The 15559-nt window shown below is 42.8% G+C and overlaps 1 protein-coding gene across 2 annotated transcripts in view; it reads left to right on the plus strand.

The window, feature by feature from the left end:
* The window catches only part of NMNAT2 (nicotinamide nucleotide adenylyltransferase 2), a 120980-nt gene that overhangs the window by 2278 nt on the left and 103143 nt on the right, over positions 1-15559 (plus strand). The gene's annotated exons all lie outside the window — the stretch shown is intronic.

Consider the following 15559-nt stretch of genomic DNA (forward strand, 5'->3'; position numbering starts at 1 on the left):
AGCGGGGGAGAAGGTCTTGGAGGACTAGATTGCTGCAGAGCGAGCGCGAGCTGGGACCCGGGCTGCTTTGCGCGGCGCCTGGTGTGGCCATCCCAGGGAGGGGCAGCAGCGTCTCTTGATCAAGGGGAGGAAAGCTTGGGAAGGGCTGAGGGGACTTATCTTTTTTTTAAACCTAGGTAGAAAAGGCCTGGATGGGGAGCAGTTAGTAGTGCCGTCAGAATCGGGCGGGGGCGGGCCGGGGTGGGGAGGAAGCGGAGTCCTAGAGCTCCCCAAGGAAGGGGTGTGAGAGGTGATGTATTGGTGGAGGTTTCTGGAGGATGGGGTGGAAGAAATCCGGCTTGGGAGGTGGATGGGGGAGGGGATGCAGAAGAATGGGTGAGAGGTTGTCTGGGAGCTGAGAGCTGTCAGCAAAAGGGGAGGTGTTTCTAGGACGGTTGTTTTGGTACGTGATCGCTCTGCTTCTTGGAGAGATGTCAGCTTTGCTAGGTAGCCACCTGCCGCTGAATCCGGGATGGGCAGTGAATGGGAAAGCGTGAACACAAAAGCTCCAGCCGCACCCACCCCTGCTCCAACTGATAGTGGAGCTAATGCCTTTAGCCACACACACACACACACACACACACACACACACACACACACACACTCTCCCTAGCAGATAAAGCCATTTCTCACAGGAGGCAGAAACCCAGATTTGCTACCAAGTGTGCACTCAGCAGGGAGCTGCCGCCAACCTTCGCTCTCAGCATGCCTGTATGATACATGTGTGTGTAAACATGGATTTGTTGCACTTACCCTGTGTAGTCTTAATGTACATGCTACATCCTTAGTGTACTCCTAACAAACATCAAACAGCTGTAAGGTGAAGTGGCCCTGACTGTTATCCTGTGTGTTTCCTTATCTGAAGTGCTTTTGAGTTAAGTGGGTCTTGGGATCAAAGCTTGCAGATCGGGTGTGAAACTAGGAGGGGGCATGAAGGAGTTGTGGTGAATAAATATCCAGAATTTTGTGTCACAAGCTGTGAAATTGTCTTGTCATTTCCAGGTTAGGCTGGAGTGATGGACGTTGTTGAATGTACCATCACTGTCGTCAGGTTACATATATAGGCAATGAACTTGGCCCTGGCTGCTTGTGCTTTAGCGGCCATACTTACTTTGGTGATCTCTTTGCACAATTTTAACTACACTTATGTGTACAGTGGGATAGCTTAAAGATTGATAAAGTGGTGTGTGTTTTCCACTTAGATTTGTGTCTCTCTATGTGCTATTGTGAATCGAATGCATGCTAGCGATATTGTGTACAGAACATTGGGGTGGTAGCTACTCATATGAATGTCGTTTTGCACATATAACTTTGCGGTCTGAATGAAGGAATTGATCTTTGAAGGCTGTGTGTGTTAAGTGTTAAGGTCTGTTTGCTGTCCACTACTCTGAGTGCTGAAATTGCTTCATGGTTACAAAAAGGAAACCTTCGGCTCCTTTCTATCACAGTGAGTTGAGAGAGAATGCTGTTTAACTAGACTAGGTTAGTGATGACATGATGATGGCGTGCAGCTGCTTGGCACTTTAAGCTAAATAGCTAGCTCATTGAGAAATTCGTGAGACCCCAAAAGAGGAAATTGTGAAAGGCGACATATTTCTTTAAGACTACAAACACAACAGAGACACACAGGGGAAAGAACTGTGGGACAATTCTTTGGCATTCTGCCATGTTTGCACATGATTTGTAAACTGTCAGAAATGCTGCCCATGGGCTGGGATTTAATTAGGATCTTAAAATGCAGCTAGAGGATGAAATCCTACACTTAATAACAGGAAGGAAGAACACGCAGAACTATAAATAATGTACATGTTTTGCATGTTAAAAATGGATTTGTAGTCACTTCCGGAAGACCACTCCTCCTTTCTTCACAAGAGGCAGCCTGATCATGCGTTTTCAACAGATAGATTATTCCTGCTGAAGTCAATAGGAGTTTTGTCATCAATCTGAATGAGGTCAGGATAAGGGATAACATCTGAAGGAGTTTCCAAAAGGGCCGCTGCTCTGGGGAAGAAGGATTTTTGGTATATCAACCTATGTTAATGCAGTTATGCAAATAAAATAAATCTGAATGAATGTAATAGTATAGTTGCTGATTGTATGGCAGAGCATAATGAGAACCAGAAAGTATTTTTTCCCCTCTCCTGCCAGGTGCTGCTATGCCTACAGCAGCTTTTATTTCCATTTTTCCTCATTTTTAGCACTAACACTCACAAAGGGCTCACATCTGCATAGGTTTTCTTCAAGAGTACATCCTACCATGGTGAAATGACAGGATCTGCATCTTAGGTAGTGAAGGAACATCCTTATGTGTAATTTTTTGGTTTCCCCCTGTGTCAGCAAAGTGGGGAGAAAGCCCAAGCCAGATCTCAGGCACAATGCAATATAGAAAAAGAGTTACATTAGAACCACTTACTAATTTCTGTGGAATATTTATAGATCCAAAATTCTGTAGAATTGGTCTTTACAAGCAATTCTTGCAAATATAACTGCCACCAGCACCAGCTTAGATTGAGTGTTCAGTTCAGGAAATGCTTCCCAAATAACCCAGAGCCAGAGGATTTGACTTCAAAGGCCAGACATTATTGGAGAGAGAGCTAGTATAGCAGAGGGGCAAAGAGAATGGAGCTGCAAACCAGGAATTCCTCAGTTCAAATCTTGCCTGTGAACTAAAGAATTCCTGGTTTGCAGCTCCATTCTCTTTGCCCCTCTGCTGTGCTAGTTCTCTATCCAATAATGTCTTGCTTTTGGAATCCAATCCTCTGGCTCTGAATTATTTGGACTGCTGTGTGTATATATTGTTATTATGTACTGGTCTGTGACTGTAATAAAGTATTTGATTTGATTTTAATCTTGCCTGTGAGTTCATCTTGGGCAAGCCAATGTTGCTCAAATTCAACCATCTATCTGCAATATGAGGATAATAATACTTGCCTACTTTGTAGGTTGATGTATGGATTGCTGAGATAACACATTCTGTAACATTATATCAATGCTAAGTATTATTTAACTAAATCAGCAAAGCCAAGTTGGATTTCTTGGGTGGTTTGGTTTTTTTTTAAATGAAAGCCAAGGCATACTGACCATTTCGAGTTGGTTTTCTTGCTTCACCCTTTCCTATCCCTTCTTCTAGCCTTTTCCTAGCCCCCTGTTCTGTGGCTGACTGGCCAAATTTTCCCATTCTTTCTCTTCTAATTTCCATTCTTCTACCTTCTGATTTAAGGACACCTAACTTTCTCCTAATCTAGGGATACTTTTTATGTAGTAAGTAAAATCATTCATTAATCTGGCAAAAATTAATACCCTGCCATAAATAAGAAAGTATTCAATATTATTATTTTCAAAATTTTGTTATAATTCCTCGGAGATGGAAGGATAATGCTATAGTTTAGTTCATAGTCATGTAGTATTCTGCCTAACATATTATATTTTGAACAGTAGTTGATCTTTACTTATGATTTTCCAGCTGGTTGTGACTTTTGGGTGAGGGGTTGGGTGAATAACAGCTGTAAGTCAGGAGCTTGCAAACTGAAATGTAGAAGACAGACCTCTTCTATGCTTTGATCTTGAGGAAATTGGAATGGAAAGAATTCATTCCCTAGTTACGAACTTCAGAATTCTCATCTTCCCATGTAAACAAATCTCATTACCATGGAAGAGGGTCCATCTCTTCCCTCCTCTCCTCTTGTTGTCTCCTCTGTTACCAAAATTTTGACTCTTGAAGCCCTTTGGAACAAGTCTTCTTTGCTTATGTTCTGCAAAAAGCCATGAACATGGATTGTTTTATATAAATACTGCTAAAGGACTAAATGCTCATAAAATTCTATTTAATGAACTGAAACTGCGCCCACAAAAGATTGACAACAGCCTAGCTCCGTGTATAGAAGTGATAATTGGCATACAGTAAAATCATATGGCTGTTCATACACCCACGTTAGGTGACTGCCAGATTCAACAACTCTGAAAGCACACCTTACTTATGAGATGCTTGTACTGTCTTAGTCTATAATTGTTTTGTTGTCTCAAGATACAGAGCAGGCATCTCTTATTACAATTTAGACTGCAAAGCTCACTTTTAAAAGCAAGGAGGGAACTACTGGTTTTATACTGTAGGGTGTGGCCGTGTGTGCAGGGCTACATTCATAAGAAATTTTTTTTGATATTAATTGCCTAAGGATTGGCCCATTGCACAAATTGAATTGAACATAAGGGGATGGAAAGGATAAGCAAGCCCTCATTTGAAAACAAGTAAAGTAGTGATGTAATTAAGCCATTTCTACCCCTGGGGCTGTCATGATCCCTGCCTTGACTAGTGATTCTGACTCTAAAGAGGTGGGACCATCATCAACCCCAGGACCTGACACCAAGTTAAAGCCTGAGAGAGCTCAGGAGATGGAGCTCATCAAGATGGCACCATCAGAACCCGAACCCCAGAGGAGCCAACTCCTCTAGAATCAGCTGGAGAGGAGGAAGAATGTCAGACTCCAGGCCAGAGGATTGCTCCTTTAAGGATGCCACTGTCTAGGTGGGGAGGCAGATCCCAGTGGGATAGACTGAGATCAGAGGTCTTTAATAGTGCAGTCTACTTCTGGCTGTTAGATCAATGTGTCCCATAGATCAGTCCATGGTGCTATCCTGACTGCCAGACTTCGTGGGCTCTGTGCTGTGGGATGGGACTGGATAGGCAGACTACCATTTTTATGCATGCACCAGGAGGTGTTACTGGTTGTAGACCTACTGCTGAAGCAGACTGCTGTTGCTCAGAAGCTGTTGGGCAATAAACCTGTTGGCTACTGTTGCCCAGCATCATGTTTCTTATTTTTCTCCTCCCATCAGCAAATCAGAGGCTGAAAGTGCTTTCTTGTGTTAGGCTCCAGGCACAGAATAGTGGAAATCTGCCTAGCCTGCCCTCACTAAGCCTCTAAGCGAGAAAACATTAATACAATTAATATTATTTTAATAATTGTCCAAATATTACATGATCTTTGCTCATTTTGCAGCCCATAGTTCAAGTCAAAACGAGTGCCAGGGCAGGTGCCTCTGTTGCCATACCTCAGTTACTTTACTGAAACCAAGAGTTCTTAAAACATTTTTTTCTGATTCTGGAAAAACTGGATTTTTTGTTTTAAAAAATTCCTTTGAACATTAAACTAATACAACATTTTGCAGATACTTACCCAACAATCACTGGAGAGATTTTATTTGTATCAAAGACCCATGCGAAGCATTTTTGAAGATATAATATTTATCAAGGACAAAAATGAATTAACTCTGATAACAGTAGGAGAATCTAATCTACTCAGCTCTGCTAACAGTGCCAATGTTGTCAAAGTGCCAGATGACAAGCGTATATGCTGAAGGTTTTAAAAACTAAATAATTTCCGCATTCCAACCCACCACCCAATAAGGTTGAGTCCTGCACATCCACTTGCTACTGGAAGAAAAACTAACTTGGAGCAAAAAGTTCTGCTTTTTTTCTGTGACATTGTTGCATTCAGTAATTTAGAAATTTTGAAAAGTAATTTAGATTTCTATAGTTCTGTAGAATCAGCTTTTGATTATAAAGAAAATTATGCCAAATGCCATAAGGTTTTGGGCTGTTTTACACAATTGCTATACACGTGGCACTGATTCACGTTTGATTTTTCTGATTCAGCTCTTGATTTTTCTAAGCTTGATTAATATACACCACTTTATATCGGAGTGAATTGACCCTACAGAAGTTACTGTATTCAACGTCCCATCAAGTCAAGGGAATATTCCATCTGTGATGGCTCATCTATGTGTCTTAGTCACCACTTGATTGGTGACTGACTCCTGAATGTATAAACTGACTCAGCTTATGAACCACTCCTGTTGCTGCATTCTGTTGTGCTATTAAGCACTTTTATTTCTCACCCCACTTTTCGCTGCAGACAGTGGCTTAAACTGGATTTAATTTGTTGTATGTTGCATGATTGTGAGTCACCATGAGGGTATGCTTGGTCCAAAAGAAAAGCAGGTTAAATCATATGAAGTTGCTTCAAGGTGTTGCCAGGTACTTAAAAGATTCAGGGCCCAAGCCCACTGCCCCACTTTTGATAATTAAACTCAGTCGTAAACACACCCCCCCCAAATAATTAGGGTTTTTAAAAAGTCTCTAATATAATACAGCATCTATGAAAGTGGAAGCAGCAAAGAGCTAGGTGAGGCTAGGAGCTCTCTACCATGTTCTATGCAGGTGCCTCCCCTGCTGCACTTCGTGTCTGGAAGAGGGAGGGAGGAGGGAGGTGGCTGATGAGGTTCAGGGCTCTGAGCAGTTCATTGGGAGCCCATGGCCCATGGGTCACTCCCTGATGCCCCTATGCAGCTTTCTACTAAGTCAGGCAATTGGTTCATCTGTTGCTATACTGTTGAATCTAAGTGGCACTCTAAGGTCTCAGTGAGAGGTCTTTTCCTGTATTTCTTTTGGAGATCTCTTTTTTTTCAACTGGTGTCCATGGAATGGAATCCAGAGCCTTATGTATGATTATGCTTTGCCATTCAGGAGATATTCAGGTGACCGTTGTAATTGTTGCACTATAGCCAGGTCCTTTGAAACTTTCGTTATGCATCATGAGATACTTCCATCCATGGGGAATTTTATACATCAGTTCCAGTGCAATGATTTCAGCTTTGGAAATCCCACAAACTGCTAGCCCACACATTTTTACTAGCCAGTCTGCCCACACAAAACTAGTGCAAGCCATTTGTGGCACAACAGCTTGAAAGGTGTGTGTGTGGGGGCAATTATCTAATTCTATAGAATCTTACTACCTGATGGCTGGAGGCAATTCTTATTTGCCACAGGCAATTAGATAAGCGGTCACGTACAAGCTTGGATAATTATTGGCATGAAAATAAATTATTGTTAGGAGTCACAGTCTGAAGCCCTCCTTGGTGTTGGTTGAAGTAGCCATGCAGGAAGAGGCCAGAGACAGACCAGGGTTATGAGCAGCCACAAGTCAATCCAGATCAGCAGTATTTGTGCTCGGGCCCAGAATCTCTGGAGACAGTTGCTGGTGCTGAAGCCAGGACTGAGCTGGAACTTGAAATGCTGCAGGAAGAAGGGACTGCTCTGCTGCTTCAAGAGGACTTGAAAAGATAGAGAGCCAGGCTGCTAGTGTTTATGCCAGGCCTGGCCAATCCAAACACATCTTACTGCCTGGCAATTGCAGAGACTTGTGTGGCACACCCCTATTCCCTTATTCTGTTACTGACTCAATTCAGGACACCCACTAGACTATGGCTGGCAGATTATAAATGAGTTGTGAGCTTTCGTGCTTCTTCCTCCCCACTCTCTCATGGCAACGCCTTCAGTTTGCAGTTTAGTGGTAACAATAGTTGGCCAGTTGGGAATGTCACGACAAACTCTGGCTAGTGCTCGCCTGCCAAATTAGAATTGGAAATGACTATTTGGAGTGGATTTCCAGCTCTGGTTTGGAGGGCAGGCACTAATCATAGTTTGCCAGGTTTTTGGATAGTAAGCGATGGTTAATGTAAGCTATAAGCTGAGGGAGAGAGGAGCATGCCTGCAGTGTTCCCTCTAAGGTGTGCGCATGTCTGCACACTCATGGGTTTTTTTTAATGTCCATTCAGTTCATTTTAGATCCTGCTCAGGTTGAATCAAGAAGGTCCTATTCTGAATGCAGGTGCGTGCGCACAGCCTTGATACTGCCGCCTGGAACAAAACTAATTCTGCACACAGATGAAGAAATTAGAGGAAACACTGCATGCCACCCTGCAGCTTGTTTCTGATAATTTAAAGCCAGTCCCGATGAAGCTGGATCCGAGCCTCACACTGTGAGATTCCTGGTTTAAATGCTTCAGTGCTGGACAGAAAGGACCCTTAAGGGGAATTTCCAGCACAGGAGATTATGATATTCAACCTTCTGTCTCCCTGTAGGAAAGGTCAAAGACTGAAATAAAGTATCTTTCTATCCATCCATCCATCCCTGTAGGACTGGATTCACTGTACTTATGTTAACTAGCTAGCATGTTCTGCTTTGCTAATCTCTTTGGAGAAGCCTTTCCAGTCTCCATTAGATAGTTTCCCACTCAGAACATATCTGTGTACCAAAAGTACTGGTGATATTTCCTGTGCAGTTGTTGATGATAGAATTTAATATTTTCTCAGCAATGTTGTGTAAGAACTAGCCTTGTGTAAAGGATGATTTTATCTCCAATTCCCACTCCTTTCCCATTTTCTTTTGTGTGTGGATTCTCTCATAACTCATTATGTCCAATTAATAAAAAAAATAAAGACAATGTAACTCTTGTAGCTGCTTAAAAGAATTAATGATTAACCACACTTGGTTCCATATACTGTTTGTTGGTCACCAGGATTGTTCTTGTTTATTTAGGGTAAAGTATAGAGGGAGATGAGTCACCTTAAGTGGCACAGCGGGGAAATGCTTGACTAACAAGCAGAAGGTTGCCGGTTCGAATCCCCGCTGGTACTATATCAGGCAGCAGCGATATAGGAAGATGCTGAAAGGCATCATCGCATACTGCGCAGGAGGAGGCAATGGTAAACCCCTCCTCTATTCTACCAAAGAAAACCACAGGGCTCTGTGGGTGCCAGGAGTCAAAATTGACTTGACTGCACACTTTACCTTTATAGAGGGAGATACCAAGCACACAAACAAAAGATTGAGCTGTATCACCTCTATTGTTCTAGGTGAGGCTTTAGTAAAGCTGGAACTACACGTTATGGCCTCTGTATGTCCACCAGTGATAGCATAAATCAGTAAGGCTGTTCTCATGACATGTGCTGCTTGGGGTAACCTGGGTAGCTCATGTCACTTGGAGTGCTGGGAGCCCTTTGCTCCAGCCAAGGGTAGCTCTATTCTTCTACCTGGTGTTTTACACAGGTAGAACAAACCATGGGTTTGTTCTGCTTGGGCAGGTGATTGTCTGGATGATTACCACCGGGCAGAAGGTTTCCCCCCGGCCCACCACCGTTTTGGGCAGTGAGCCAGGAGAAGGAGTGGCTGCACCGAGTGCAGTGGCTGCTCTAATGGGAGCAGCTGCTGTGTTGCTGGTGCGGGTCTTTATGGGATGTGGGAGGACTTTCTCCTCCCAATCCCAACTTTGGTCTCTGCCACACTGCCCTCATGTGGGTGCACAGCAAGGCAGAGGCAAAAATGGCTGTCACTTGTCTGCCTGGAAAGGCAGGTGAGCTTCTACCCATCCCTCCCAAGCAGCGGCATGAGGTCGTGTGAATGACCTCAATGTCTTCTCCTGGTAATGTTCAGAAATTCAGCATGATTGACATGACATCATCATATCAGGAATTTCCCTGTCTCTGCAAATGGCAGCCAATTATGTGGGACAGGGAAACTCAATATCATGACAAGTTGCTGGATTTGCTTTTCCAGATGTTGCTGGTCAAACGCTTGATCTGGTCTTTCACTCTGATCAGGTTGGTGTTCTGTGGGTGGTGACTCCTATGATTTCCCCATTGTCATGGACAGATCACCATCTGGTTAAGGTTGGACTCACGACCACATCCACCCGAGGTTATTGGATCCAATAGGATTCCAAGAAGCCTTGGAGGGATTTAGTGTTGGCTCTGTCGGTGATCCTGTTGATGCTCTGGTGGAGAACTGGAACAACAAGCTCACCAGGGCAATAGACATGATCACACCTAAGCATCCTCTCTGACCCACTTTGAAATTGGCCACTTGGTATATGGAAGATCTATGGGGGCTGAAGTGGCAATGTAGACGACTGGAGCACAAGTGGAGAAAGACTCAGCTTGAATCTGACAGATTACAACATAGAGCACATTTGAAGATCTACTGTACCTCTAAAGTGGGCTTACTGCTCAGTTTCAGCCAGTTGACTAAATTGGCTGTTTACCTTCTGAGACTGTGGCACTTACTCAGTTTTTACAGGTACTTCTCTACTTGAAATACAAACTAAAGTAAGAGAAAACAACATTGAAGAAGGAAGCAATAAATGAAAAATATGAACATCTAGAAATGACCACTACTTGATGTGCATAAGCCCTAGTTAGTAGCAACTAGTCTTTCCAGGGCCACTCTGCCAAAATCATGGTGGGAGGGATGATCATGTTCTGCTCTCCAAATAGTGTGTACTGACAAGTTTCATTGTCACAGGTGCTGCTCATTCACAGCCACCCTTTCCATTCAGGATTGACCATTGTGGGACCAGACAGTATTGCTCTGCCAGCCACTGTTGACCTCTAATATGAAGACAAACTATTAGGAATACACAGTGCAGGCGCGTAACAATGATAGGGCAAGGGGAGACAGTTGTCTGGGGGCCCCACTGCCTGGAGGGGCACCCCAGAGGCACCTCACATGACTCCCCATTGCCCCCTGCCCAGCCCCATAGCCTCTCAGCCACTTGCCCTCTTCGCCGTCTCTCCTGCTTGTTCTGCTGGCCGCAGTCGAAACAGCAGGCAAGCTGCAAAAAGCTCCTTTTCTCCCGCCTCTCAGCTGATCGGCGGGTGGGCGGGGCTTCCACGGAGGCCTCCGTGTAGGCCGCAGCGAAGCCTGAACTCGAGTAGGGCCCAAGCAAGCCAGGAAGGAGGAGGCAGCCAGAGTGTTCTCTGCAGCAGAAGACCCCTTGCTGCCCTGCTTAACCCAGACCAGCATTTGCCAGGTAGAGTGTGAACTCCTTTTTGTGGTTACCTTTCCCGCCCCCCCCATATATAGGGATCTGCTTGCCATAGGGCTTGGATATGGGGGGGGGGAGGGAGGGACCGAGAAGTCTCTGAATATTTATTTTGAAACAGCTTGGAAAATTTGCTGACTTAAAAAAACTATCTAAAAAGTCCTATAAGTGGCTTGTTTCATGGCAGAAAATTGCAAAAACTTCTGGAACAGTATTTTATTAATTTTATTTATTTATTCATTCATTTATAAATGCACTTATGTTCAAGTTGTTTTGCAACCCAGAAGGTCTGAGTGAGAACTGTGAAGCATGTGTGGTGCTTTTATTTTATTTTTCTTGTGTGTGAACTGCTCCCCAATAACTTGCAGGGACTTCAGGGTAAATCTGGCCAACATGTGAATGCAGCACCTCCATTCCAGAGGAGATGTGTCTTAAAGGGCTTTAAAAGCCTCCTGTGAAAAACCTCCTGCAATCAAACTTGACTGAATTTGTTCAGAATTCTGAGAAAACAAACATAGGTTCACCCTGCATGGTTGAAAGTCTCCTTTGCTAATCTGCAGCGAGGGGCCCATTTTAATAATTCATCTTTCTAGTGTGTTCTAGGCATTAAAAGTAATACAAATGTATAGTACTCAATGTATATCACTATATATTGTGACGTGTGTGTGTGTATTCAGTGAAATGTATTTGCAGGCAGCATACTTATTTTGGAATATCAGACTTAAATCCTTGGGGGCCTGGGGTGTGCGGAGGCCCTGGACTTTGGGGGGGGGCATTTTAAAATCTTGTCTCTGGGCCCACTCCAACCTTGCTACGCCCCTGACACAGTGAATTCTGGTAAATGATCCAAACCCACGTTCTTCAACAGAATGATTGGGTTCCTAGGAAAATGGAGAAATGCCTTGCTCTAAGTATATTTTTACTTGCTGCTTGTTACTTAATTGCTACAGCATTAAGTGCTTAGTGAAATCTGAGCCTCAAGTTTTGAAAACAATAGATTTTTCTCCACAATGCAAATCCACAGAAGAATATTCATTGTATTGTTGAGTTAACATCAGTTTGTCTGCCAAGCTGTATGTTGCAGAGGGTTCTGGAGGATAGTGCATAAACTCGGTTTATATAAGAACAGCCCTGCTAGATCAGGCTTGAGGCCCATCTAGTCCAGCATCCCGTTTCTCAAATTGACCAACCAGATGCCTCTGGGAAGCCACAGGCAAGAGATGAAGGCATGCCCTCTCTCCTGCTGTTGCTCCCCTGCAACTGGTATCTAGAGGCATCTTGCCTCTCGGGCTGGAGGTGGCTTATAGCCATCAGACTAGTAGCCATTGATAGACTTGTCCTCCATGAACTTGTCTAAGCCCCTTTTAAAGCCATCCAGGCTGGTGGCCATCACCCTATCATGTGGCAGAGAATTCCATATGGTTAATTGTGCACTGTGGGGAAAAGTGCTTACTTTTTTCAGTCCTAAACCTTTCTTGGTCTGAAACTGGCAATCAGTTTCATGGGATGACCCCTGGTTCTAGTGTTATGAGAGAAGAAGAAAAATTTCTCTCTACCCACTTTCTCCACACCATGCACAATTTTATAGACCTCTATCATGTTAGATAGAGGTCTATAACCTCTTAGTTGTATTTATTTCTAAACTAAAAAGCACAAGATGCTGTAGCCTTGCCTCATAAGGAAGGTGCTCCAGGCCTCTGATCATCTTGGTGACATGGAGCACTGGTCAGACCAGTTGGGATTTACTGTTGCCTTCGCTAAACCAAGTGTGCTCTAAATTAGAGAACACATCTGCCTTTGCATTATAGGGAAGATCTATTGTGGTGAGCAAGCTGTCTTTTATGGAAGATTGTCATTACTGATATTCTCTTTAAGAAAGCCTCAGTAAGAGTCTTAGGAACCACAAGTTTCACTGGAACACACTTGAAAACCACAGCCTTAGCCATTTCCTCTGAACAAGGCTCCATGATTCTGTTTTTTTAGTATTTTAAAATCAAATAAGGAGTTTATTATTTTTATCAAGGCATTTTTGGGGAAATTTTTAAATTTAAAAAAAAAACATTTATCAGCTAGACAAAATGTTTATTATCAACAGAATAAAGATAACATACCCTTGCATGGGTTCATTATATAGAATAGAATATCCATCAGAGTGAAGCTGTTTTGATTTTCAAAGGTGACCAACAAAAAATTCCAGTGTTTGGAGATTTCTCTCTGTGTATAACCCCTGCTAACTTGGCAAAGAGGCACCTTTTAACATGCTGATTCTCTTTATGTAGCAGGGGGAGAGTAACTGGCCCTATCCACCCCCAGCACAGTACCTCCAGTGACTGTTGCTGGTGTCTTTCTGATGTTGCCTTTTAGATTGTGAGGCATTTGGGGACAGGGATCCATCTTATTTATTTATTATTTCTCTGTGTAAACCACCCTGAGCCATTTTTGGAAGGGCGGTATAGAAATTGAATTAGTGTTGTTGCTGTTATTTTAGATATTGTCACAGAATATAGGCTGTTCCCAGTAAGTTGCTTTTTGTAATTGGCTGATGGTGATTTCTGTGGCCTCTATGGTGTTGAGGTGCTCTTCAAGTTGTTTTGGAATTGAACCTTGGGTGCCAATTACCACTGGGATTATTTTGGTCTTCTTCTGCCACAGCCTTTCAATTTCGATTTGTAGATCTTTGTATTTTGTGATTTTTTCTATTTCTTTTTCTTCTATTCTGCTATCCCCTGGTATTGCTATGTCGATTATTTTGACTGGTTTTTCTTTCTTCTTGACTACAGCTATATCTGGTGTATTGTGTGGCAGATGTTTGTCTGTTTGTAGTTGGAAGTCCCGTAATACTTTTGCATCTTCATTTTCTACAACTTTTTCAATGTTATGGTCCCACCAATTTTTGGCTACAGGTAGCTTGTATTTTTTGCAGATGTTCCAGTGTACCATCCCTGCTACCTTGTCACGCCTTTGTTTGTAGTCAGTCTGTGTGATCTTTTTACAACAGCTGATTAGGTGGTCCACTGTTTCATCTGCTTCTTGACAAAGGTGGCACTTGCTGTTTGTTGTTGATTTTTCGACTTTTGCTCTTATTGCATTTGTTCTTAGTACCTGTTCTTGTGCAGTCAGTATTAAACCCTCAGTTTCTTTCTTCAAGTTGCCATTCTTAAGCCATTGCCAGGTCTTGGTGATGTCTGATTTTCCACTTATATTGTGCCAATATTGACCATGCAGTGGCTTCTTTTTCCATTTTTCTGCTCGGTTCTTGACTTGTTCTTTCTTGTAGGCCTGCTTTGTTTCATTGGTGTTGAATAGTTTCTCATTACTGACCATTTTAAGTGCATCTTCTTTACTATCTTTGATATATTCTTCAAGGCCTCTTTTCTCCTCCACTACTGTTTGATGGACTTGCAGCATTCCTCTTCCACCTGAGCTGCGCAGGAGGTATAGCCTATCTACATCACTGCGGGGGTGCAGAGCATGATTGATGGTCATTATTTTCCTTGTCTTACGATCTAGCATCTCTAGCTCTGCCTGGGTCCAGTCTATTATTCCTGCAGTGTATCTGATAACACGTATAGCCCAGGTGTTTATGGCTTGTATGGTGCTCCCGCCATTGAGTTTGGACTTGAGGATTTTTCTAACTCTCCTGATGTATTCACTTCCAATTTTTCTTTTAACTTCAGTGTGTGCGATGTTATCAGCCTGGAGAATGCCCAAGTATTTGTAATGTTCTTTCTCTTCCAGGTTCTTGATGTTGCTTCCATTGGGCGGTTCTATTCCTTCTGTTTTTCTTATTTTCCCTCTGTTCATTATTAATGCAGTACACTTGTCTAGTCCAAACTCCATTGCTATATCACTACTGAATATACGGACAGTGTTTAGCAGTGATTCGATTTCTGACTGGGACTTTCCATACAACTTCAGATCATCCATGTACAGCAGATGGTTGATTTTACTTGATGTTTTAGATGTTTGGTATCAGAGGCCTGGTTTTTTTAGTGTTTGTGAAAGTGGAGTCATGGCGATTACAGACAACAGAGGGGATAGTGAGTCCCCTTGGATAATACCTCTTCTAATGCTAACCTGTCCAAGTGTCTCGCCATTGATTGTTAACTGTTTACTCTACATGCTCATTGCTTTTTAAAATAAATATCTGAATGTTTTTGCTGACACCAGTTGTTTGTGAGGCAATGAGTCGAAGGCTTTCTTGTAGTCAATCCATGCAACACTTAGATTTGTTTTTCTTCTCTTGCAATTTTCTAAAATCATTTTGTCAATCAGCAGCTGGTCTTTTGTGCCTCTGGTTTTCGGACAATTTCCTTTCTGTTCAACTGGAAGCTGTTTGTTAGTTAATAAGTGTTGCATCACTTCATCTGCTATTATTCCACTTAATAATTTGAACATGGTTGGCAGGCAAGTTATCGGTCTATAATTACTTGGAACTGCACCTTTTGCTGGGTCTTTCATGATGAGATGAGTTTTCCCAGTTGTTAGCCATTGTTCAATATCACCTCCTTGCAAAATGTGATTGAACTGTTTTGATAGTTGTTTATGAAGGCTTGTTAGGTGTTTAAGCCAAAAGCCATGCAGTTCATCGTCGCCTGGTGCAGTCCAATTTTTAATTTTCTTTGTTCTTGATAATATATGTGGAACCATTAAATATTGTAACATAAAAACAGTCCTGCCCTCCATGAATTTGTCTAAAGCCCTTTTAAAGCCATCCAAGCTGGTGGCCATCACCACATCCCATGGCAGAGAATTCCATATTGTAGCTTTGCCTCATAAGGAAGGTGCTTCAGGCCCCTGACTATCTTGGTTGCCTTCTTCTGCACCTTTTCCAGTTCTACAATGTCCTGTTTGAGATATG

Source organism: Hemicordylus capensis, chromosome 4 (assembly GCF_027244095.1).
Source record: "Hemicordylus capensis ecotype Gifberg chromosome 4, rHemCap1.1.pri, whole genome shotgun sequence".
Classification (NCBI taxonomy): Eukaryota; Metazoa; Chordata; class Lepidosauria; order Squamata; family Cordylidae; genus Hemicordylus; species Hemicordylus capensis.